We start from the raw sequence: 26,981 nt of genomic DNA on the forward strand, positions 1-26,981 counted from the left end.
CAATGAGCAGGGTGTGAAGGAAAATCGCCCTGGTGAATACACATTCCAGAGACTGCTTGCCAAGAAAGAAACCTCTTGAGCTTTCTCAACCTGTTTTTCTCCACCTTCACGAGCACCTTCTGGCTCTTGTATTCCACATGAACAACAAACTTAACTGTTATTGACTGACTTAAAAATCAGCAAGCAAAGATAGTACACTGGTAAGTTAGGGTGCCAAAAGACTTGATCTGTCAGTGTCTTTTAAGCACAATACTAAATATGTAATTTACAGCATGATTAACTTATGGTAGACTTCATTGTTTATGGAGGAAGTATGTCCCACAGTCCTATTTGGCTAGACCAGGGGTAGGCAATCTATGGCACGCGTGCCAAAGGTGGCAGGCGAGCTGATTTTCAGTGGTACTCGCACTGCCCGGGTCCTGGCCACTGGTCCGGGGGGCTCTGCATTTTAATTTAATTTTAAATGAAGCGTCTTAAACATTTTAAAAACCTTATTTACTTTACATACAACAATAGTTTAGTTATATATTATACACTTATAGAAAGAAACCTTCTAAAAACGTTAAAATGTATTACTGGCACGCGAAACCTTAAATTAGAGTGAATAAATGAAGACTCGGCACATCACTTCTGAAAGGTTGCTGACCCCTGGGCTAGACAGATGGTCAAATTCTCCCCCATGTCATGATGTCATTCTCCCATTTACCTCCAGTGACAGTTGCACCTGTCTCACTCAGCATAAAACTGGGCCCAAAATGAATGTGTATGGACTTGGTGGATATTAGCTCATTAGGAAAGAAGTTAAACTAAGCAGAACAGTTCAGACGTTCATATCTGCTCCTTTTAAAGGATCAGAGGAGCTTAAAATTCTCTCTTGGGGAGAAGGAAAATGCATCTATAATAGTAGCTTGGGCTAATAACTGTCCTAATTTGTAATAGATTTAGGGACTTGGCTCATGTTAGGTCTTGACTAATAGCACATTGCCGTAATCCACAACTGAATTCTGTACGGTGCACGCCAGGAAGGCTTAGCTGGGTCATCAGTTGTGAGTTACGAAGCCAACACAAATGTAGATAAAATTATAAACGTGAACTGTCATTTCTGTTTTGTGCGTGTATCTGATCTTGCTTCACTTGACAGATTTTTCTACAGGCCTCAGTAACGCTTGAGACTTAATCTTACTCCTTGTCCTAAATCTTACTCCTTAATCTTAATCTTGTCCTAACCGTTCTTTTGTCAGATGTACTGTGCAGCCCGCTTCTCAAGCAAGTTCTACCCTGTTTCCCCGAAAATAAGACAGTGTCTTATATTAATTTTTGCTCCCAAAGATGCGCTAGGTCTTATTTTCAGGGGATGTCTTATTTTTCAGAAATGAAAAATGCCTTATTATCGGTGGATGCCTTATTATCGGGGAGGTCTTATTATCGGGGGGATGCCTTATATTACAACGAGAGGCAAAACTGTAAGTAGGCCTTATTTTCGGAGGATGTCTTATTTTCGGGGAAACAGGGTATTTTAGCTCTGTTCGCTGCTTTCTTTCAGGATGATAAATATTAGGGGGTCACGTCTCTTTTAGGCACTGATAGGTTTGAAGAAACAGGTTGATACCAAAGATGTTAAAATGAGTCTTGTAGATTTTAATGACTAGGCACTAGATGGCAATATATCCCTCCTCTTCATAAATACAAGCAACTTTTATGGGTTAGTGTCTAACAGACTTCATATTGCTGAATATTAATAATCTTTTCTACAAATTGTTCTGATCACTTCCTGGATCAGAAGCTGATGGCCGTTCCCTGCCAGAATCAGAGAGCTTTCGTATCTCATGACTCCACATGAGGACAAGAGACATTCTTGAAGAAGGCACATCTGTAATGGAGTTCCACTACATAGCTACCTATGTCTTCAGCAGCAGGAGCTTTCCCTCTACGCTTCCAGACCGTATCCCAGCAGCCAGCTCCGTCCAGCATGTCACTGTAGGAAAGCTAGCATGCTGTCGTTTGTGGTTAATGAACACAGGTGCTGTAAAGCTAGGGACAAAAACCTATTGAATCTATGTCAGTATTTGACTCCATCTTAGGCAAAGGTTGAATCTGCCAAGTACTAAACTTATATGCTGTGATTCACAGAATCTAAGGCCCTGATCCTGCAGAAACCTCAAGCCTATGCTTAACATTATGCATGTGAATAGTCTTGTTCAATGGCCCTGCTCAGAGTGTGTAGCAGTGCTGTAAGGCTTCAGGATTGGGCCCTAGGTCCAGACGGGGACCCCTGTGATCTGTGCCAGGCAGCAACTGGCCATAGAATTTCACACAGTAATTCCTGCAGTGAAAGGAATTATCCTTTTAATTTTGGGGGGCGGGGTTGTAGGTACCATTCACAAATCAGAAGAAGAGGCAGACACCCAGTGATTAGGGCACCCACCTGGAACATGGACTTGACTCCAGCTCTCCCTATCACAGGTGAGTGCTCTAGGCACTAGGCTATTGGTTATTTTGGGGTGGGGGTCTCCGTGTCAGCAGGAGCTGTTCCACTTGGTATCAATTAAACGTTCATCGGAACAGGACCTGGAACCCAAGTGTCTCCTGACCCAGGTGCGTGCCGTAACCACCAGACTAGACTCATTCTCACTCGGTGGCTCAATGAATATTTATACGAAGGGGAGCAGCTTCTGGAGACTTGTCCCAGAACAGCAAAGAGCTGGTGGTTAGGAAGGGGGGTGGGATTTGAGCCTGGGTCTTCTAAAGGCCAGGTGGGGAGTGAATTGCTGTCTCCTGCTCAGTGAAACACTTTTTGACTCCCAACTGTTTTGTGTCTGAATTTTCAATTAATCAAAAATAGTGGAAAAATTTCAGTTTTCAGTTGACCTGAAACAAAACAAAAAAAGTTTGTTTTTGTTTTTGTTTTTAAACTGCCAGGAAACCACTAAAAGAGTTGTTCTCCCGTCTCTACCGGTGGATTACCTAGAGCACATCCCTGGGGAGACAGCCAATGTGTGGATTTAAAGACATCCACGTGATTTAATTAGAGCTTGCCCAAAAATATGAGTTATTTCCTGCAGGAAATGTGGATCATTTCTCTTCTGAAATTTACCATCAAAAAATTTCAGTTTTTCCACAAAAAACAAAACCAAAAAGAAGAAAAATGTAAATTTTTACCAAAATCCAAACAATTTTACTGAGAATTTTAGGTTTTTTTTCTTGTTTTTTTTTTGTCATGAACCCAGAAAACTCTGACCAAAATGAAAGATTTCCATGAAAATTTAATTTTGATCAAAAAGCTATCTTTCATTAAAAGAAAATGTTTTTGATGAAAAACTTCAACCAGCTGTAGAACCAACCACATCCCTTGGTATGCTGTTCCAAGAGTTTACCTTCACCAATCACAAGTTGTCTTAGTTCCAGTTTGGATTTTTCTAATGTCAACATCTGGCCCTGGGATCTGGTTATGCCTTTGTCTGCTAAATTAAGAGATACATATCAGCTGTATTTTCCCTATGTAGCTACTTGACCTTAGCCAAAAGACCAGGACACAGTCTGCTCCCACTTCTACCCTGCAGTCTGTGAAGTGGAGATGAAACATTAATTCTAAAAAATAAACTAACACATTGGCTCCTATGTGCTGGAGAGATGAGTCAGTATTTCCTGGTTATTGCCAGCTCTTGCAAATTGCTTCTTTGCTAGTAACCACACAAGAAATATAATGCAAATGTAAATACAACTGAAATTACTATAGCTCGAATACCATGGTGTCTTGGTTTTCAACAAGCTGCATAGTACCTCACATTGTCTTCCATTTCTGGGGTGGGTTCAGCAGGCTGTGTCTTCTAGATGGAGTCACAGTAGGCTAGGACTGTAGGTAGGTAAGCAAAAGATTTGGGATGGCAATGACCCCGCTGCCTTCTATACGTAGAAGGTTGCATTCTTCCCAGCTCACCGCCCCTGTGACTGCTTGGCCATGGAAGATCTAAGCACCAACACAAGTTGGTTGACTACCAGCACTGTAACTACTTGGTAGCTGAGGGCGAGAACTCATTCCTTTCCAAACAGCGGGTCAAATACGTGAAATGCTTGAGTGGGTGACAGTCTAAACTTGGCATGAACATACTCAGTAGGGGCTGGAAAACCATGAAAGCTTCCCCAGCACCCATTCATCTTTGACTATGGCACCCAGAATCTGAGCTTAGATCTCCTCAACTAGCACAGACTGTCTGGAGATCCAGACACCTAGCTAAGGACTCGGAATTGTCCATTTTATTTGTTTAATTTTCTAATCTAAGTTGCTCCACTCGATGAAGCCTGTGACCCTCTGGGGAGACAGCGTCATCTAGTGGCTAGGGCACTGGGGGGGCAATCTGAAACCCTCGGTTCTAGTCCTGGCTCTGCCACAGGTGTCCTGCATGACCTTGCACGAGCGACGAGACCTCTCCGAGGTTCTTTTCCCCTCCCACCCTTCATCCGTCGTGTTTATTTGGAGTAGAATTGTCTCTGCAACACCTAGCATGCGGAGACCTCTCGGCAGTACTGTAATAGAAATAACGCTGCTCTGTGCCTGTTTGCGTATGACTGGAGGGACTCGAATAGCTAGTGATTGTCTTCCCCTGTGGCCGTGGCCAGTGCGGGAGTGCTCAGTGTCACAGGGGCCAGGCCGCGGGTTCTGCTGGAGCGAGAGGAAGCGAACCAAAGGGGTTTTGTTTTGCTTTTAAAGCAGTTTTCCAGTATAATTTTACACTGGAGCAGATGCCCAGGAGATGCCCAGTTCCCCTGTGGGGCGAGGTGTGTATCTCAGGAGGTTACCCCAGTGCATCTCCCCTCTCTGCTCACTTGCATCCGGAGCTGGAGGGACGGGGGAATTCAGTCACTTCTCGCTTGATGCGACCTGTCGCTTTCCCAAATTCGTTGTAGTCGCCTCTCACTGCTTCCCCTTCTCGGAGCTGGTCAAATCTCTGTCAGTGCCGGGATTGCGCGGCGGCCGGGCTGTTTGAGACGCCGTGCCTTTTACTCTCGGCTGCCGTTTCTGAAACTCAGCAGAGCGGAAACTACTCGCTGGCGCCAGCTGACTCGCTGCTGCGAACCCCAGCACTGGCACCTTGAGCGCTACTATTTTTGCATGTTCTGTTCTCCCTCTCCCCTCGTTTGTGTTGGCAGTTGCTGGAGAATGAAGCTGATTTAATTGGCAGTTGTGTTTGTGGCCAGGGTGTTATGAAAAGGTTTTCTGTCTCTCTCTGTAAGTTACACTGACTGTGTTTTCATTCTTAATATAATATTCACTTCATTATTAGCTGAAAGAGGTTCTTTTGCAGAAAAAAGTCCCTCTTCCAAAAATACATATAAAAGTTTCTTCATGCAGCAGTATTCTGAGGGCTGGGCTTTTCTGGTGGAAGGGAAGTGAGAAAGCTGATGGTATCTGTGATTTAGACAGAAATCCCTTTCTTTCCCAGGGTGGTGGAACACTGCCCCACTGTGCTGGTACCGCTGCTGGCTGCAACATCGAGCCACCCTCGGGCCTTCTCCCAAACGGCAATGGAGTGGGGTTTTTTGTACGTGAGGAATGAGGTCCTCTGAGGGCAAATTCAGAGGAGATCTGTGCAGTTCGGTTTTGGGGCTCACTTGCTTTTTTCTGTCACCGGTTTTCCCTGTTGGTTTAAGGGGGATTTTTCTCTTTGGAGCAGGGACGCGTGTGGTTGTCTGCTGCCGGCATTGTCCACTGGACTGCAATCTGGCATTTCCTGACACGACTTGATCACGCATCGTTGGGGCTCAACCTCAGGAAATCCTGTGTGCACTTCACAGGGTTACTCAGCTCATTCCTTTAGTAGGTGGTAAAGACTTTTCCTGCATCAGCAGGTTTAGGGGGATGGAGCTTCGTTACATGTCTTTTATTTAAATCCATTCTCCTTTTAAAGGAGACTGATGCAGCGCCTTGGAGAACGCAGCTGCAAGGCGATGCGAGGTGGCGTTTCCAGCTCAGTAGCTGGTTCTAACCCATTCCTTGGGAAAGCCACAAACCCCATGGCCTGTGGGTGGGGGGTGAAAAGGGCTGGAGAACCTTTCAGGCGTGCTGTGGGGCCTCGGGTGGTTCGTCATCCACAGAGCATCCAGTCTTGCACAGCCCAGGTCTCAGGCACACACACAGGCTGGAGTCCTTGCCCAGTCCAGGGGTTAACGGGTTTGTTTTCATCTCTTGTGTTCCTGCTGACGTGCAGGGCAGTGGGGGGAGGAGAGAGCGCTCGCATCCTGAGACGGTTTTGTTTGTTGAGTTAGTCACAGCGCTTGACACATTCAGGTCATTTTTCATGGTCTGATAAACTTGAGGCTCCAGCCTCAGAAATGCCTCCTCAACCAGGCCACATGGAAAGGGAGCCGGGCTCCTGGCCCTCGCCCTGAGAGCAGTAGGCAAACGCTGGGCAAACCTTTGTGTGTTTGCTGTAACTGATACACAATTCACCTTTGGAGGGGTGGAAACTACTTGACTGCATCACGCTTATCAACAGCTTCCTGCTGGGCACTGCCACGGCACTCATGCCATTTGCATGGAGGCCCTGATGTCAGTATAGGGCGGGATCGGGACAGCATGAATGTCAAATGTGCCACCAGTGGAAACTGGCCAAGACAGCTCAGCAGAAGGTGTGACTGAGGGGAGACCTGGCTTCCTTGAAAGCCCTGTTCTCTGCGGCCCAAGGAGGTTCCTGGTTTTGTGTTGGCTTTGGGAATGGGCAGGAAGTGTAAACAGTGAATGTGGCTAACCAGGGGGCTACTTGCCTGATGTAGTTTGGCCACCAGCCAGAAGTCAGAGTAATGTCACTTCCTGCTCACTGTTCAAATCCAGCCCGTGGCAGTAACGAACGAAATGCTGACCAGGCAGTGATCCTTCACTGGTCTCCAGGCGGCTTTTATCAGACACTTCCCTCCTAGCTGGCCATGGCCATGGGGAGGCTGAGGACTAACGAGACGTGGACCTGAACCCATTTCTCATGCACGCAGGTGATCCGGCCTTGGCCATATGCAGCTGCTCCAGCTGTTGAACCCAGAGAGAAGTCTCTCTCCCCCCGGGAAGGGCCAGCACTATTGCTCGTGAGCTTGTCTCAGCCTGACGGTCTCTCTGTACACGCCTGACACGAACAGGATTTAATACACTGTGCACTGTACATTGAGTAGGATACTAATAATAATGGAGATATCCCATCTCCTAGAAGAGTAGGATACTGTAACCTTAGAGAAGGATCTGGGATGTGGCCTCTCGATGCTCCGGTGAGAAGTGCATTAGAAATCCCATGGCGAGAGATTTCTTTCACAAAGCCCTTAATAGACTAGACTCTCAAACAAAAGCAGACACTGCAAAAAGGACTCAAAAGCTGATGGACCCAGGTGCCGGGGCGCAGCTCCGCTGACAGGCCCTCAGCCAGAGGGGTTATGCAAGGGCAGCTCACCAGGGGGCTGTGAACTTGGGTCGGAGTTAATCATTCAGAGCTTTGCTTTCCAAGAACTCTGCTGCCACCAGCCACACAGGAGCCAGCAAAGAGGAAGCGTCTTCCTTTACATATTCAAAAAAGAAAAGGGCGTGGTCTGTTTTTAATTACGAAATGGAAAGGGAACAAATGGAAGATGCCTTTGGATCAGTAGAACTCACACTTGCTGTGATTTAAGAAATGAAATGATACAACTGTGGGTTTTTTTAGTACTTTGGGCTAAGCCCCCCCTCTCTTCCCCCCCCCCCTCCCCCCGTAAAGCCTCCAAGACATTTGTCTTTGAAAGATAGTTACTGCACATGGACAGGAACTAGTACAAGGCCCCTATGCCTATCAGGAGAACTCCATCAGTGTGAATAGTAGGTATAGCTTTCGCTACAACAGCTGGGATTGGATGCGTGAAGGACGTCAGCTCTCGTGGTTCAGGACCCAAACAAAGCATTGACTCCGGCCTTAGGAAGAAATGTCTCCTGGGGACACGTTATTGCAGAATTCGGCGGCAGCATCTAGTTCTGGCCACTCTGCGACAAGAGTCCAGCCCTGCCCCACTGTTCTGAGCCTGCTGTGGAATTCCTGCATCCTTCCCTGTGCCTTGGGCCGGCAGAGGCCTCTAGGAGGCCATGTAGGCCGGCCCCACCTCACCCTGCATGATATGCTTGTTGATTTTGTGTTCTCAAACCCCTTCCCTGGGAGGTCGTGCTCTCAACGTGTCCTAATGCAGTCGGCCTGTGCAGCAACTGGTGTTTGGTCTAACCCGTATCAAGTATCGGACTGTTCCTGCATCCATGACTCTTTCCATTCTCATCCTGTCAGGTCTTGCAAGCTCAGCAGGGTTGATCCAGACCAGTACTTGGATGGCAGGCTTCCCAGGAACGCTGAGGTGCCCCATTACAATATGCCCTCCCACCCCAAGTCTGTACGGAGCACTACCTGGGCATGCCATGGTGCTGCTGAAGATCAACAAATCTCCAAATAAACAAACAAACAAACGGGTCTGAAGATTTATGCTGGTTAAAGATCTCATGGCACTTTCCACAAGCTGAGTGAGGGTGGTTTTAACACTCAGGCCATAGGGTGACCAGACAGCAAATGTGAAAAATCGGGACGGGGGTGGGGGGTAATAGGAGCCTATATAAGAAAAAGACCCAAAAATCGGGACTGTCCCTATAAAATCGGGACATCTGGTCACCCTAGTGATGACCTAGTTCTAGTCCCCCTGCAGTCTGAGTTCTAGCTCGTTTTCATCCCTGTACTTTCTGAGCACTGCACAAATGTCCCCTCACAACCTCCCTGTGAGGCAGGGACAGACTAGTCCCATTTTACAGACTGACAGACTGAGACACAGAGAGACTATGGCCCAGATCCTCCAGGCGCCGAACTTCCACTGATTGCAGGATCTGGGCCTAAGTGACTCTCCCACCGTCATGCAGAAAGTCTGTGGCAGAGCCGGGAATTGACCTAGGTGTCCTCCAGGGCCTTTATGACACAACTACCTTGGCCGTGCTTTTCCTTCACTTTCTATCCTCAAGTATTGTGCAGTGTTGCTGTGAGCTGTTAAATCAGCTGCCGTGTTCCACTTGAGAAATGGCTGCATTTCAGTAGTGGTAAAGCGTCCCTCTAGATCTTCATTATCTATCTCATAACCATGCTGAGATATAATTAATGTTTTATACATGCTTTGAACTCCTCAAATAAAAGGCATGGAGAAGCATATAGCAGTAGTATTTTACAAGCACATATTTCTCCTTTTAAAGGAATGTAAACACACAAAACCCCCCATTGCGCCTGGCTTCAAAAATGCAGAAGCCAAGTGAATGTGTTTCTTTTCCCTGTGGTCAGCTATGATCGTTCTTTACAATCCTGGGAAATGCATTAGGGACATTCCCATGTAATTATGATCATTCAAGAATGAGGCGTAATTGGTAAAAATTAGCAGTTGTTTCAGTGAACGTCTGTTTGCTTTTGCTACTGATGCCGATTTCTGTGGCCCAGATGACATGGTCGTCTCCCTCCCCACGCTGCAAAAACTCTCTTGCATGTACCTCTCTAGTACAAATGCTCTTTAAGGGTAGAGTTAAAGTGAGTTATTTATAGGCCATGAACAGAAAGAACCTCCCCAGAATGTTATGGTTTAAAAAGAGCTTTAGCATCTAAAACTCAGAAAACGGCGTTAACTTGCCAAGCCAGTCTGGACAGACTCCATATCCATGACCCGTATCCTGGCCTACTGTCCCCCTGATGGGCATATATGAAGCATTGTAGCAGCTCACAAACTCAGGGTCCTTGGCTTTACACTGGGTCGAACTTGGCCCTGTATGTTGGAAGGGGAGGGGATGAAAATGCATCTATGTGGCCCGTGGATGAAGAATAGCGTCTAAGGGCTTGTCTTCACTGCGGTGTGAGTTAGTCCACGAAGGGGTTACTCCACTTGACAGTTAACACGAGTTATAACTCGAGTGTTGCCCCTCACTTGAGTCCTGGCTGTGCACACAACCCTTCACTTGAGTGCAATGGTGCACTTAACTCCCGCTGGCTGGCCTGAGAGAGGGGAGAAGCTAAAATCCAAGTGAAGCGCCACTCATCAGCTGCTAGCACGACCACTTTGTAGTGGGTATGCAGGTTGGCGCCACTCAAGTCCTGCTAGTTCTCCACTTCCTTCCCACAATTCCCCGGGTGCCCAGAAAGGACAGGCAAGTTCTCCCACAATACACTTGGCAGGAGTTTCCAGGGCAGCGCAGCCTACTGCAGTGCTAAGCACCCTGGGATTTCCCCACCTGGCTGAGTGCCACCTGTGAGCGAGTGCAGCCTCCGGCTTGATATGGACGCGCTCACTCGAACCAGGCTAGCCAGAGAGGCGTAACCCGAGCGTTTATAACGCCAGTTAACCCTGCCTGAAGACAGACCCGAAGAGTAATATCAGGAGGGTGAGTGAAGTCGATCCAGGGGGTTTCTCATCTGTTCGTTGGCTTCTCTGGCTCCTAGTGCGGTGGGGTTGGAACAGGGTGTCTCTCGGAGCAGTGTGGAGGGTAAAGGAAGATATGGTGATATCTGGCCCATACTATGAGAATAACCTTTGAGAGGGTCGGGGCTCCAGCCAGTGTGTGGAAGGTATAAATGAGGTGGTGACTGGTACTTACCTGCAGTCTGAGGTAGCACAGTCTGGAAATGTCAATGTGCAGGGTGGGCTTGGTAGGGGGTTTTCTAGCCTCACGGGGAAGGGCTCAGTGGTAAGGAAGGGTGTGAAGCCCTAGCCTGGAACTTCCTGCCTTTCACATCGTGTCCCATGTGTCTCTATCTCCAGCTCCACTCCGGCCTGACTCGCCCGCTTGGGAGCCTCCTTACCGCTTGGTCATTCGGCCTGTTGAATTCGAGGGGATTTTATTAAATGGTGGCTGTGTAATAGAAAAGTGAATGAGGGTTAATAGCCTCCCCTTGCCTACACAGTTACCCCTAAGTTAAATGCTCCAATACTCCTCTGCCAGCCGATTCCCTCGTGCTTGATGCTTCTCTGCAGAATGACTGTTGTATACAACGTTCCCTGGGCTGTGCAGCGTCTGTGGCCCATGGATAGTTATTGGGCCGAGGTACAAGCGGATGGCCAATTTGGTCAGACAAGAAGCAGCGTGCACAAGTATAGTTATTAATCTGGATAAAACAAAGTCCCTCGCCATTACCATCAAGCAGTCTCAAGCTCCAGATTTACAACCAGCTTGACTAATGTTAACTTGTGACGAACTGGATCTGTTCTTACTGTGGTCTTTGAATACTGACAGGGGAGTGTGGCTGGGATAGTCTGCATTGGGGGATGGGAGACTGACCAATGAAGAATACCTGAGCATGTAACATGAGAACCCAGGAAGGGGTTAGAGGCCAGGTGACATCTTTGCCTGGGAAACTGAACAAAGGCTGTGGGAGGGGTCGCAGAGGAGAGAGTTTTCAGGAGCTGGCTGGTGAGATGGCTGGGAGGCAGATGGCGCTCTGACCTCCCAAGGGACTGGGGTGCCCTGAGACCCCAAGATGGACCCAACTGAGGGGAGTCCTGTTGTCTGTGCCTGCAAGACCTGTCTTGGCCTGTATTCCTGTCGTCTAAATAAACCTTCTGTTTTACTGGCTGGCTGAGAGTCATGGTGAATCGCAGGAAGCCGGGGGCGCAGGGCCCTGAGTCCCCTGCACTCCGCGACATAACTAATGTCCAGACAGGACATCAGGCAGCTGGCAAATATTTTGGCAGCATCACAGATTGTGCTGGAGGACGTGATGTGAACGCTCACCTAGCAGCACTGCTTGGGCGGCCTTTATGGGGACGTCATGCTGTCAAGCTTGCTACAAAGCTGCGGATCTATAAGAGTCCAGGAGAGCTGGCTGTATTTTAAAGAATCCTTATTGAGGTGGCAGGAACAAAACATCCCGATGTGTAGAAAGAATAGCAAATATGGCAGGCGACCAGCTTGGCTTAACAGTGAAATCCTTGCGGATCTTAAATGCAAAAAAGAAGCTTGCAAGAAGTGGAAGATCGGACAAATAACCAGGGAGGAGTATAAAAATATTGCTCAGGCATGCAGGAGTGAAATCAGGAAGGCCAAATCACACTTGGAGTTGCAGCTAGCAAGAGCAACAAGAAGAAAGTCAGGGAAAGTGTGGGCCCCTTACTGAATGAGGGAGGCAACCTAGTAACAGAGGATGTGGAAAAAGCTAATGTACTCAATGATTTTTTTGCCTCTGTCTTCCCGAACAAGGTCAGCTCCCAGACTGCTGCACTGGGCAGCACAGTATGGGGAGAAGGTGACCAGCCCTCTGTGGAGAAAGAAGTGGTTCAGGACTATTTAGAAAAACTGGACGAGCACAAGTCCATGGAGCCAGAGACGCTGCATCCGAGGGTGCTAAAGGAGTTGGCGGATGTGATTGCAGAGCCATTGGCCATTATCTTTGAAAACTCATGGCGATCGGGGGAGGTCCCAGATGACTGGAAAAAGGCTAATGTAGTGCCCATCTTTAAAAAAGGGAAGAAGGAGGATCCGGGGAACTACAGGCCAGTCAGCCTCACCTCAGTCCCTGGAAAAGTCATGGAGCAGGTCCTCAAGGAATCAATTCTGAAGCACTTAGAGGAGAGGAAAGTGATCAGGAACAGTCAGCGTGGATTCACCAAGGGCACGTCATCCCTGACTAACCTAATTGCCTTCTATGAGGAGATAACTGACTCTGTGGAGGAGGGGAAAGCAGTGGATGTGTTATTCCTTGACTTTAGCAAAGCTTTTGATACAGTCTCCCACAGTATTCTTGCCAGCAAGTTAAAGAAGTATGGGCTGGATGAACGGACTATAAGGTGGATAGAAAGCTGGCTAGATTGCCGGGCTCAACGGGTAGTGATCAACGGCTCCATCTCTAGTTGGCAGCCGGTTTCAAGTGGAGTGTCCCAGGGGTCAGTCCTGGGGCTGGTTTTGTTCAATATCTTCATTAATGATCTGGAGGATGGTGTGGACTGCACTCTCAGCAAGTTTGCAGATGACACTAAACTGGGAGGAGTGGTAGATACGCTGGAGGGTAGGGATAGGATACAGAGGGACCTAGACAAATTAGAGGATTGGGCCAAAAGAAACCTGATGAGGTTCAACAAGGACAAGTGCAGAGTCCTGCACTTAGGACGGAAGAATCCCATGCACTGTTACAGACTAGGGACTGAATGGCTAGGCAGCAGTTCTGCAGAAAAGGACCTAGGGGTTACAGTGGATGAGAAGCTGGATATGAGTCACTGTGCCCTTGTTGCCAAGAAGACTAACGGCATTTTGGGCTGTATAAGTAGGGGCATTGCCAGCAGATCGAGGAATGTGATCGTTTCCCTCTATTCAACATTGGTGAGGCCTCATCTGGAGTACTGTGTCCAGTTTTGGGCCCCACACTAGAAGGATGTGGAAAAATTGGAGAGAGTCCAGCGGAGGGCAACAAAAATGATTAGGGGGCTGGAGCACATGACTTATGAGGAGAGGCTGAGGGAACTGGGATTGTTTAGTCTGCAGAAGAGAAGAATGAGGTGGGATTTGATAGCTGCTTTCAACTACCTGAAGGGGGGTTCCAAAGAGGAACAGTCCTCTAGACTGTTCTCAGTGGTACCTGATGACAGAACAAGGAGTAATGGTCTCAAGTTGCAGTTGGGGAGATTTAGGCTGGATATTAGGAAAAACTTTTTCACCAGGAAGGTGGTGAAGCACTGGAATGGGTTACCGAGGGAGGTGGTGGAATCTCCTTCCTTAGAGGTTTTTAAGGCCTGGCTTGACAAAGCCCTGGCTGGGATGATTTAGTTGGGAATTGGTCCTGCTTTGAGCAGGGGGTTGGACTAGATGACCTCCTGAGGTCCCTTCCAACCCTGATATTCTATGATTCTATAGAACCACAGTTGTACCAGTTCTGCTGTATGGAAGTGAAACGGGTGCTCGGCAAGGGTGTAGAACACTGGATTGATGTTTTTGAGTCTCGTCTTCATCAGCTGCTCCACGTCACGTGGCAGGACAAGATCAGCAATGAGGATATTCAAAGCCGAACCCAGCAGCTGCCTCAATCAGCACTGGTTTGGTTTCAGCAGCTTGGTGTGACATATGATAGGAATGGAAGACCAGCTAAATTCGAAGCGTGTGTACCATGGCGTGCTGCCACATGGCCGGGGATCATGTAGGCACCAAATGCTTCGGTGGAGCGATAAGATTGCCAGTAATGGTCATAAACTGAATATACGATCAGACCCCCTTAAGCACGTTGCCAGAGATCAGTCTGGGTGGCCCTTGATTTGCAAGGAGGCCAATCCCTTTGGCCTTTGCTGTGATGGTGATTGATGATGTACAAGTTCCACCAGATTTGCCAGCAGAGATTGAAAACTCCTTGAACTAGCGGGAGGACTCATGGAATTTAAGAGCTCTGGGGCTTGTAAGCTCCTTGACACAAGCAATCTGACTCATTGACCTGACCAGTTCTTCTGGCTATCTCTGAAGCCTGAGCGCTCTTCAAGACCAAGCAATATGCTCTATAACATTCACTGAGACCTCATGTAGCCTCGGGCTTTGCATCTGCATAGGGAATAACTCCAATGATCTACCCACTCTTATTCAAAGTAGCCCTCTGCACTAGTGCTTGTGGAAGGATAAGACACATTTGAAGTTTCTAGACAGAGCTGAATTATTTTCTTTGGAACATGACTTTGGGTGTGTGTAACGATTGGACTTTTCCAGGAGTGGAAATCAATCTGTGTTTTCCAAAGCCCCACATCTCAAAAACGCCTTGTCCAATTAACCTCAAACTTTTCCCCCCAAAATTCTCCTCTGGCAGGAGACCACACATGAAAAGCTTCAGGCAGAAAGGAGCTTTTCTGTGAGCAGGCAGTGAAGAGGGGGCTTGGGGGCAGGGTGCTGAGAATTGGGCTTAAAATGGAAAATGAGGTCTAAGCTTAAGACTGAAGTCCCTGCCATGGCCCTGGAGTGAGTGAGTGTTTGACACACTGCATGACTCAGTCAGTCTAAGGGGAGGAGAGAGGTTACAGTGCTGATTCCCAGCAGTGGGATTGTAAGCGGGAGGAGGGGGGAAGGGAGGAACAGAACTTCCCAAGTATTCAGTGGCTCAGAGCTAACCTCTTGTCCCAGCTGGGTTAGGTTTCAGATGCTTCCCCATTCATATCGAGTGATTGGTTGTTCTCTCTGGGAATTGCTCGCTTTAGCCAATAACACAGAGGCAGTTAAGGCGAGACACCATGTTTCTGCCCAGGGCTTGGTGTGAGAGCAGCACGTGGCAGGGCTGGTGTGGGAGCCGAGAGGTGGAACTGGTGGAGAAGCTCAGAATGTGAGGAGTAATATCAGGGCAAATTGCAGGGACTTTTCCAGATGCTTGTGACTTTCTCCGCGTTATTTCCCCACGAGGCTGTGATGGTCCCATACATGGCATGGTGGTCACTTACCCGCCTCACGTCCTGCTGCTGTTACTGTTTCCCTCCAAACCCTCAGCCTGTGGAATCAGCTCTGCCACATGGGGGCTCAGGGGGCCCATAGAGCACGGAGGGAGTGGGAGCAGAGCAGGACAACAAGACACCTGGCACAGAGCGATGGCGCAAAGATATTGCTCCCTTCCTGGCCCAGCGCTGTCCCCGGGACCCAGCTTTCATGAGCACCCAGGAGCCACCAGGATGCCCATCACATTGCACCTAGTGTCTGGAGATCAGGAATGATGGGGAGGTCAGTCAGAACATAACGGGTGTGAGCTGCGAGTCGGACGGGGCTGGGGAAGGTGGCACGGCTGCTCCTGGAATAGGCTGGCTTTCCATGCTGTCGCTTTTCTCGCTGCGGTCGAAGCAGATGCAGTGACGGTGAAAAATGTGGCTGCCAGAGCGGGTGGAGCAGGGAGCGAGAAAGAACCTTTGCTTGTGGAAGATGCTCAGGGCAATAGCGACTCACCTGTCAGACTCAGGGCAGAAAGGGTCAGCCTGGCTCTCGTTTGTAGCACGAGGCAGCTGGATATTGGCCCCCCCGGGCCTTCGGCCTCAGCCTTTCTTGTAGCAAATCACGTGTGATCGTGAAGTCCCACCTTCTCCACAGCCTTGCCCAGAGCTCTGCCCAGCCTTGGAAAGGAGAGGTGAAGCTGCCCTGGTGTCCGATGTGCAGCTGTATAATCTGGGTGTGCTGAATGGCCGGGGAGCCATGTGTGGTTAGGGCTGCTCAAGAAATAGAGGATAAAGGCAAAGGAATGGGACTGAAAAAGAGACCTGGGCCTGCAGACAGTGCGTGGGGACCTCTGTCCTGGAGCCCCAGGGGAATTAAACCCACAATGTCCAGCCAGGCTGATTTTACCCCGAAGGACTCACTGGCAGGGGTGTGGCCTCTCCCTACACGTGCAGGGTCTGCCTCTGTCCCTGCCCCCTGCAGACATTGGGTTGGAGCTGGGAGCTGTTTCCTCTCTCTCTCCCGGGGTTCCCTGGGGTAGCACGGGCCAGTGCTCCCTTCCTGCCTCTGCCCGTCCCGTGGGCAAGTCACCCCACCCCCCACCCCAGGTCTTGGGTTCCCCGTGCCCTTTCTTGTCTATTTAGATGGTGAATTCAAGAGGGCACAACAAGTGGCATGCGCTGCACTGGCATTGGCAGTGCCAGCTGCTCCAGATGCGCCGCTGACTGATGCCGACCAGCCAGTCAGGTGTTCTCAGCAGCGACCGCAGCAGAGGGGCTTGGCAGTGCGACGAGAGAACTTCTGGCTCGGCAACTAGAGGGCCAGATTCGTCTGCTGCCTCCCCTGGAGCCCCCCCCCCCCCCCCCCCAGGATGAATTTGGCTCTGGGAGTCAAAAGGAGGAAGAGAATCTCCTTCGTTATGGTCCTGCCCCTCCTGGAGTTGGTGGGAACCGGACTGGGCCCCAGGAGCCGTGGGCATCACCCCAAGCAGGCCCAGCCCTGGGACGCAAGGTGATTAGCGTCACTGGCTGTAGGTATCTATGGCAGGAGAAGATTCCTTGGGCCCAGCCTGATTGAGTGCTTAGACCTAACCCCCAAAATACCTGCTTTAGACACCAAAATCCCTATTCAGGCCTCTGGCTTTGGCGTCTCATTGTTTCCCCCTCTGCTGTGCTGTTTTGGATCCGCCTGTGGCTTTACCAGAACTGGCCCCTCTGCGATGAACTTGGGAGAGCTTGGGGGCAGAACGGCTGCCACAGAGCATTCTGCTCCGAGGGTGGCCCTGTGCTTTCCAGCCCCCCGAGGTGCATGCCTGGTATCCGGGCTGCTCGACCCGCCTGTGATGTTAGCTACTGCAGACCAGGCTCACACGACCTTTTTTGTGTGTGCCCGGCTGGTCGCGTTAACCCTTAGGGAGGCGTAACTTCCAGCTGGCGTAGATGGACATGCGCTAGCTTTGACTGACCTAGCATACTACAAATAGCATAGCCTTGGGAGTGCAGGTGGTGGCTTGGGCTAGTGACCTAAGTGCAGGCCCATCTGAGGTCCCTGATCCATGCCCTCATGGCCAGCCCGCACTGCCGCCAGCACCGCTGTGGCCACGATCAAAGCCAGCACTGAGCCCAAGCTGGTACTCTCACCTCCAGCTGCGGCGTCACCGTAGGGAGGAGTCCAGGCCTTCACGCAGCCAACGTAGCCCACGTTAAAGACAACACGGCCTTGTCCACCCTTGTGATGGGAACGTGGCAGCGAACGCGCCCTAACCAACACGTCTGTCCTGGCCCAGACGAGGCCCGGACAGCGGCAGGTACATGAGACCATCTTGCAGGTGGCAAGTCGGGCAGGGAGCAGAAGCCAGGAGTCCAGCCTCCCGGTCTCTTGCACTCAATAAGCACTGAGCGCTGGCAGCTTCCGTGGACTTCAGCTGGCGTCGTTCGGCTCCGGCACGTCTGCAAGTCAGGCCCCATGTCCCTGCCCCCCACTCTGGGGAGCCAAGTGTTTTCAGGACTAACCAGAGAGCTCCCTTAGCCAGAGCACAGCGTGCTGAGTAATGTGCAGCCAATCAACCAGCAACCTCCTGAGAAGAGGTGTTTGGAGAGCTGTGTGGGGAGTGCTGCTGCACCGTGTGGTGGATGTGAGCAGCTCTGGAATAATTTATGGTGCTGAGTGTTGGCCTGGTCATGGGGCTGTTTGCAGTATGTGGATATTGGGTTAGGTCAGCAGGGCGAGCAGGAAAGAGAAACAACGGGTCAAGAAGAGCCACTGCCCGTAACGCTTGGGGGTTGCTATGGGACAACGTTGCTGTTGCCTCTGGAGATGCTGGCTCAGTCCCAAGCAGAGCCGCCGACCGGCTCTGGACAAGCAGGGTCAAAAGGCAGGACCCGGAGAAAGAGAAAGGAACTCGGCTTGTTCCAAAACCTGCCCATTTCCAGGCGGGGTTGCTGTTCAGACTGACACGGGCACCTGCCGGGGTGGCTGAAGGCGCTCGGCCGTCCTAGGCTGACACGAGGGTGGGGGAGCGCTCTGGGCAAGATAGACACGGGAAGAGACTGTTGTTTGAAAAGCCTTTTCTCTAATCGTATTGCTCCTACTGTTGAAACTGAACAATGCGTTTGGTGTAAGGCTGTTTGATCACTTTATCCCCTGGTCACAGACTCCCAAAGGAAAGAATCGCAGGTACCAGAACCCCGTCGGACCTGCAGGGTAAGAACGGGGGATCCGCGGAGTGCTGGGGCCTGGGGCCTGGTCTAGGAGTGGGGGCCTGGTGGAATTCCACCCCAGGAGAAGTAAAGGCCCCGAAGTGTCAGAGAGACCAGAGAGGGATCAGAGGTAAAGCTAGCCCTGCAACCATGACACACAGCTCTTGTAGGGACACGCAGAGAGCTCTGGGGAGAGGCTCCGGCCTGTCCTGCGGGCGCTGTTTGATCTCTGCTCTCGGGGTAGGTGTCCGAGCGGGAAGCCCCCGCCCCCATTGCTCCACAGACCTGACGCTCAGACAGCGACAGTGTGTTAGTTTAACACATTGCTGGGTTTGTTTTGGCTGAGCTGTGCCGCCGTGAGATGGAAAAGTATTAGATGTGCACGTTGTTGGCCCAGAAAGAAAGGAAGGAAAAGGGGAAAGAGCTGTACACCGTTCGGTTTGGGCATAAGCCGCGCATGCCTTCGTGCTATTTATACCCATCCCCAGGAAACAGCGTGAGCCATGCATGTACCCTCTGTGAATGCGATATAAATACCCCCATCCCCATTCACCTCGACATAAATACAGCAGCCCTCTGTATGTGTGTATCTATAGCCCGTTCCCCTCCCCCATCAATCAGCAATCCGCCCTTCTGGAGCCTTCTATTGTCTTAACAGGCTTGGCTCATGAAGCCACCCCAGTGCTGCGGGGTGGGCCTGCCCGGGAGACTAGAGCCCTCTTTCTGCCCTGGGCTGCGCCGAAGACAGGGCTGGTTTTGTGTGTGGAGGAGATGGGGAGAAGTGGGTATTATGGAGGGTTGGCCCGTCTCAGGATTAACAATGGAGTACAGAGCCTTTCGTCTTGATGGTTCATATCCAGTCCGGGCCACCTCTCATGGATGTTTGGTGTCAGGCTTGTTCCTAATGATCTTGGCTCTAATTGGCCCCCCCGTTGTTAGCCTCTGCAGGATTGAATGGGCCATGCAGGTTGCCCCTCAGAGGCTCTCCAGGTCAGAGTTGACTCAGCCGCCTCGGCCGAGCAGACTGGTGAGCAGTATTCCCAACCCCACAAACTCAAGAAACAGGCGTTGGGTCCCAAGAATTCATGAGATTAAAAATATAACAACTGTTGGGTTCTTCTCTTTGCATCTGGTTTGTGAGTCTTTTGGGCGCCCTCGCATCACCTTGTCAAGCTTTTCTCTTAGATTTCAAAACCCACCAAATAGCTCGAGACTCACAATAGAATTGTGAGAGTTGGCAACACTGCCCTGGCTGCTGGACCAGCTCCGTCAACTCCATCTCCAGAGCTCTCCAGCCGGCAGCTTTCACGAGCAGGACATTTATGCCAACACCCAAATAGAAATTGCTAGAATGTGAACTCTGAGGGGAATAACAAGAATAGTCTAGAGCCAATGTTCTGACTTTGCCTTGACGCCTCAGGGTCAGTTGCTTAGCCTAGGGAGAGCTCTTCAGGCATAAAAGGAAGTAGGCATCATAACAGCAGACGTATGACTGCCTGGCCATGTGCCTGGCTTTGAAATCCAGCGTGACCACACAGAGTGGAAGTAGCTAGCCAGTTTGCCCTTCAAAATGCCATGATTTAGGTGAGATATTTAGGTTTTACCTAGGACTGATGGAACAAAATTAAGGAAATAAATGTTTAGGTTAAATGTCAGGAAAAACATCTCTGTTTATATAGAATACATACATTTTTCACCCTGTATAAATATTTCCATTAACTTTTCTCTCTAAAGTTCTTCTCTTTAGGGTATTCATTCTCAAATTTACCCCCTTTCCACCCATCCCTGTTACCGTTGCTGTTGTCTCTGCCTCTCCCTTCTATCGTCCCTCTGCTCTCCATTCCTACCTCCCTGCCCCCCTCTGTGTCTTCACCCCTGGGGCTCTTCTGGAATGAGGCCAGCGCATATGTCCTGCACACCCGGGTTCTGAGTGATTCAGTGAGTGAAAGGCTGATGGACCCTGCTGTGAGCAACTGGTACAAAACGCAGCAGCTGGGAATCTGCCCGAGGATCGGCGGATCACTCACTGTTATTAAGCATCAGTTTATAAACCATTGCTCCCATGTACCATAGCACTTCCCTGTGATAAGCACGACATTAAACAACAAGGAGAGCAGCAGAGCAACGGAGATGCAGCGTTCTGGGAGAATTGTGCAAACTCCTGCCCAGGGCGAAGAGTCACTGTCAAAACAAACCTCTCTTCCAGGCTCTTTCTCATTTCAAAATCTTCTTGCAGACGTTCCAGATCAAGCAGTGGTAGTTATAGAGAGAACAGGGGAAAAGAAGAGACTCTGAGGCCTTGTCTCCACTACAGAGTTTTGTCGGCAAAAGGCAGCTTTTGGTAGCAAAACAGCAAGGGTGTACATACAGCAATGCCACTTTTGGCGACAAAACTGCCCTATTTTGGTGACAAAATAAAATCACCTCGATGAGAGACATGGTGCTTTTTGTGCCAAAGTTTTAGCAGCAAAGTGCCAGTGTACACACGCTGTAAATGTCCTCCAGGAGGTGTCCCACAATGCCCATCCTGACCGCTCTGGTCAACAGTTCGAACTCCACTGCCCTGTGAATCTTTGAAATTCCACTTCCTGTTTGCTCAGGGTGGAGCGCTCACATCACATCTTCCCAGCTGACCGTGGCAGCTCCACGGGGCAAACGCTCTCCCACTTGGACCACTGCGGAGCTGCTGGAGCTGCTCAGTACTTGGGGAGGGAAGGCTGTGCAGTCCCAGCTGTGCTTCAGCCATAGGAATTTTGATACCTATGGGCAAATTTCTCGTGGCTTGCGTGAAAAGGGGTACGATCGGGACACGGTGCAGGGCAGAGCGAAGATAAAGGAGCTGAGACAGGCGTACCAGAAGGCAAGGAAGGCAAATTGTCCTTCGTGTGCTGCGCTGAAGGCCTAAGGAGTTGGACGCTATGCTCTGCAGCGACCCCACCTCCAAGAGCCCTGTGGACACTTCTGTGGGGCTTGAGGCGGTGGAAAGTGGACCTAACCTAGAGGACGAGGTCATGGACAAGAAGGTGGAATTAGAGGATGCTGTGGAGCCCGTGGTGGGGTCGCCATGTGGACAGGCCAGTCAAGAACTGTTCTCCACCCAGAGAGGTTTAGCCAGTCCCGGCTCTCCTACTCTAGCAAGCAAGAAGCAGGAGAGATCCATTCAAGACAAAGGCACCAGGCCAGGTTTCCTGTCGGCCAAGCACGGTGATAGCACCTCGGAGCATCTACGAAGATACTAAGACATGGATGCCCATGACAATGGACGCAGCTCAGTGAATGGCAGGACTTTCCATTCCCCCCTCGGCTGGCCAAAGATACTCCCTCTGAGATACATCGTTATACCCCGATACAAACAAATTAGTACTGCTTCTGACACAGTTAGTTACTGCCCCCGACGTCACTCGTTATTACCCATGTCCTTGTACATGTTGGTTCAATTAAAACATCTCTGTTCATCACACTGTCAGCCTGACCTTAGCTTTTAGGAGGGATCAGTGTGTTCCTGTTCTCCTTGGGGAACGTTTTTATACCAGTCTTAATATCGGGATGATCTGGTACCACTCTTCCGGAATGTGTTTGCGTGAGCACGCTGTGCCTAGCGCTTCTTAGCAATGTGTGTTTCTGTAATATCAGCCCTGTTCCAGCCAGATTCTGTGAACTTGCAGGCAGAGCCTGATGTTTGCTCATAGCCTAACTTTGCTTTATATAAGCAGAGCTTGCCCACTACTTTAGCTCAGGCCTCATACCAGACTTCTAATACAAGGGCTTCTATCTCAGGCTCTCTTCCTACTATTACTCCCGAGGGCATTCTGCGCCCAAAACATTTAAAATTCTGCGCACAATATTTTAAAATTCTGCAAGTTTTATTTGTCAATAAATAAATGCAGAGGCTCCAGCTTGGCAGTGGGGAGCACAGGGCACTGGCTGCACGAAGGTGGGAGATCACCCTGCAGCCTCCCCACCCGCGGGACACGGACTCAACCCTGATACAGCACAAGGCCTGGGCCTGCTCTGGAAACACCCTGGGGCCCTGCCCCTCTGCGTCAGGCACACCAAGGTCTGGGCAGGCAGGCTCAACCAGGCAGGATCCAAGTGTGGATGGGCTCAGTATAGGGGGATCCAGGTGTGGGGTGAGAGGATTGTGTGTGGGACAATCTGGGTGCAGGCAGCTCAGTGGGGGGTCTAGGTGTGGGAGGAGCTGGATGGGGGGAGGGGTTCCAGGTGCAGGGGCAATGGGTCTCCGCAGGGGCTTCCAGGTGAAAGTGGTTGCAGCTCAGCAGAGGAGTCTGGATGTGGGGGCTCAGGGTAGTGCAGGGGGGTGGGGCTTGTCAGGGTGGGGGTTTGAGTGTAGGGAGCTCAGTGGGGGGTGGTCTGGGTGCAGGGGTGGGGGTCTGGAGGCAGGTGGTTTGGGTGCAGGGGGGCTCCAGATGCAGGGGTTGAGGTTCAGGTTGATGCTAGACTGTTGGGTTTGAGTATGGAGGGCTAGGGGGGTTCTGGGTGTATGGAGTGAGGCTTGGCAGGGGTGTCTGGGTATGGGAGGTCCAGCTGCATGGGGATTGAGTGGATGGGAGAGCAGCTCCCTGTACAGTAATCCCTGCCCCTGCCCCTGCAGCTGAGGAGCGTTGGGTGCAAGAAGCAGGGGAGGATGCTGACAGTTAGCAGAGCACTGGAGAGCAGTGTAGGCTCCATCCTTTCACACAGAGATGGCGGGTGGACAGCGAACAAGGGCCATTGAAAAATGCTGCGAACCAAAGCCGGAAGACCATGGAATGCTGGGACCGAAAACAATGCATCATGGGATGTTGAGCCCGCACCCATGATGTGCTGCGATCCATTCTGCCGACCCACAAGTCACAGTGGCATAAGGTGGCGAGTAGCACTGTGGGATAGATACCCACAATGCACCGCTCTCACTGTTGATGCTACAGCACCAAGTGTGGCTGCGCTCGGCCGACAGAGGGAGCGTAGTGTGACCATGCAGTAGCGATGTTATTATAGCGCTTTTTGGTCGTCGACATAACTTTCATCGACAAAACTCAGTCTGAGCAAGTGCAGTTGTTTTATATCCCTCCCCACCATTAAATAGGATGGACTCACTGTTATGTATAGTAGATGGTACTGTCAAGCCAGCCAACTCAAAGCAGATTGAAGGCACAGTAGTCCAGCCCACCATGGGCTCTTTCTGGATCCAGAACATTGCAGCAGTGAATATTGTCATGGATTAATTTAAAAATCACACCTTCCAGGAACCTGTGCTCACTCGCTGAGTTAGGGCTGGACCTAGAGAGAAAATAACTTACGTGTAATCGCCAATGGTCCCTATTACAGATAGTACAGACCGTAGCCCAAATAATGAACCAGAGAGTTGTCCAGGATTGGAGAGTCATGGAATACAGATGGCTGGTCAATTGTTTGCCAAAGAGACTTTTCTGATTCTTTTAGAAATCAAAATCATCCGTAATTGTCCCACTTTTTCATGGGACTGTTAGATTAGGCTTTATTTTTGTCAGCTTTCTAGAAAAGCTGTTTTGTACAGAAAGCTACTTTATTCAAAGGGATGGCTTCTGGACAAATAGGAAGCAATACAGTGATAACTAATTTCGATCAGTCTCTACTGGTAAGAAAATGCCCATATGCGATACAATGGGGAAAAGGATTTGGGCAAATTATGCCAGAGGAACAAGAAGATAATAATACCAAGCTCTTATATACTGCTTTTGATCAGCAGCCCGGATTTGCAGTGTGATAAAAGAAAATTTCTTTAAAATAAGGTTTCAGTTCTACATTACTGCAGTAAGGCTACACTATACAAATAGGGTGGGGACAGATATTGCAGAAACTGTGTGGGGGAAAGGTGATTTCAGGGTGGATGTGTCGGACTATTTAAGAGTATTGGGATGCGATTTGTAGCCCATTATTACTAATTTTGGATATTGATTCCTGTGATGCGTGGCCAGAAAGGGTTAAACATCTTGCAAAATAAATATCCCTCAAAGGACATGTGGAGCGATAATGTTTGTGTATTTACATATGTATGAGTAGGGTCAACGAGGTAATCAACAGTCCCTGTCTATGCTGTATTCTGAGAATTCAGAGGTCAAAAGAACATCCTATCATTTACATGAATTGTAAACATGGGAAATCTCTGTATTCATCTCCCTTTGACATGTATAGCAACTAATCTGTGAATGGTGGAGGAACAAGCAAATTGCCTTATGTTAAATCTATAGCTAAGTACCGGTTTGATGGACCTCCTTCAAAGTCATGCCAATTACCTTTTCAACTCCAACTTGTCAAAAAGGACATGAAATTGGATAAAAGATACTTGGGTCCTGATTCTGTTATCTCAGATCTGCTTAGGCTTCATCAGGGGAAGTTTGAGTCGCAAGACTGAGGTCCCAGTTATGCTGGTACGCCCTGAATTTGAGATTTGGACATTGGATTATAACCTATGAACTATTTCTGAAAGAACTCTTTGCAACTACAAAGCTCACCATCTCTGCTCTGAATCTGAATCTTAAGAACTGAACTGTCTGTGTGTATACTGATCTTTTAACCACACTCTTTTCTTTTTAATAAATTTTAGGTTAGTTAATAAGAATTGGCAGTAGCGTGTATTTGGGTAAGACCTGGAATATTCAGTAACCTGGGAGGAAATGTGTCCGATCCTTTGGGACTGGTAGAACCTTTTCTTTTATATGATGAAATAAGATTTACAGAAATTTTCATCATATTTGATGTGGGTATCTCGATGGAGACCTGAGGCTGGATCTCTTTAAGGGAACTGTGTTGTTTGGACTTCTGAGGAACCAGTAAGGTAATAAAGAAGCTGTTTGTGCTGGTTTGGTGAATCTAAGTATTGGAATATTCACCAGCTTTGGGGGGATTGTCTGCCCCATTCTTTGCAGTTCACCCTAATTGAGTGACCACAGCTGGCCCCCACTAGGATCCCGGTCACAATTACCAGTGGTTGGATATTTATCACCAAATGCTCCTCCTGTGTCTTCCCAGCAGAAATGGTCTCACTCAAAGAACTGAAAAATTAATCTCTCATCTGGTAGTTGATGCTAGACTGTTGGTAGCTTCTTATTGGAAGAGGGGAAAATTCTCCCAGCTGGAGGAAAGGTTCTGTTGTAGACGGGATCAGTGTTAGGGGGAAATTACTACAATTATATACATGGCAAAACAGACAGAGGGCAAAGACATACTTAGATAGTTGGTTGCCATTTTTGCATATGACAGCAAAGATCCCTTCACCTTTAAAAATTATTAACAACATCGATGGGCGGTGGCTTGTTAGTGAGTACCGACAGAATGATTGTTCAGTTGAAGAAGGTCCCTAGAGGGACCTTGTCCTGGTGTAATGATGGTTCCCTTCTGACAGGGTGTCACTCTGCCCATTCGATACCCCATGCAATGACCTAGTCAGGGTTATCGCTTTGTATCACTGTTCTCATTGTGGGTGCATGTTTGGCACCTGTAAGGTAAAACAGTTTAGAGTCCAGAAATAAACAGAAAAACAAGCAAGGGGCAACTCCCAGAGTAATGCCTCTGTCACAGCCAAGACAGTGAGTTCCACTTCAGGGCAGACCTTTCAATAGCAGGGAGGGTAGCCCAGTGCCAGCTGTGACTAGCTCCTTAGACACACCAGCTAACCACACAGCTCATGGGCGCCCTAGGCTTTTGCCAGCCTTAGTATAGAATTTAAACAGTCCCCTGGGAAACCCAATCCCTCTGATAGCACATAAGCAGATCCCTGTGATATTCGGCCCTTTTCACTGTAATATCACAGAAAACCCAAGTTCCTCTGTTCCCAAGGGCCCAGACACACACCACAGTTAGTTCCTCCTTAGATCTCCCTCCTTTATCCAACAAGGAGTCCTGCACTTAGAACGGAAGAATCCCAGGCACTGCTACAGGCTGGGGACCGACTGGCTAAGCAGCAGTTCTGCAGAGAAGGACCTGGGGATTACAGTGGATGAGAAGCTGGCTATGAGTCAGCAGTGTGCCCTTGTTGCCAAGAAGGCCAACGGCATATTGGGCTGTATTAGTAGGAGCATTGCCAGCAGATCGAGGGAAGTGATTATTCCCCTCTATTCAGCATTGGTGAGGCCACACCTGGAGTATTGAGTCCAGTTTTGGGTCCCCCACTACAGAAGGGATGTGGACAAATTGGAGAGAGTCCAGTGGAGGGTAATGAAAATGATTAGGGGGCTGGGACACATGACATACGAGGAAAGGCTGAGGGAACTGGGCTTATTTAGTCTGCAGAAGAGAAGAGTGAGGGGGGATTTGATAGCAGCCTTCAACTACCTGAAGGGGGGTTCCAAAGAGGATGGAGCTCGGCTGTTCTCAGTGGTGGCAGATGACAGAACAAGGAGCAATGGTCTCAAGTTGCA

Source organism: Malaclemys terrapin, chromosome 18, assembly GCF_027887155.1.
Source record: "Malaclemys terrapin pileata isolate rMalTer1 chromosome 18, rMalTer1.hap1, whole genome shotgun sequence".
NCBI classification, from domain to species: domain Eukaryota; kingdom Metazoa; phylum Chordata; order Testudines; family Emydidae; genus Malaclemys; species Malaclemys terrapin.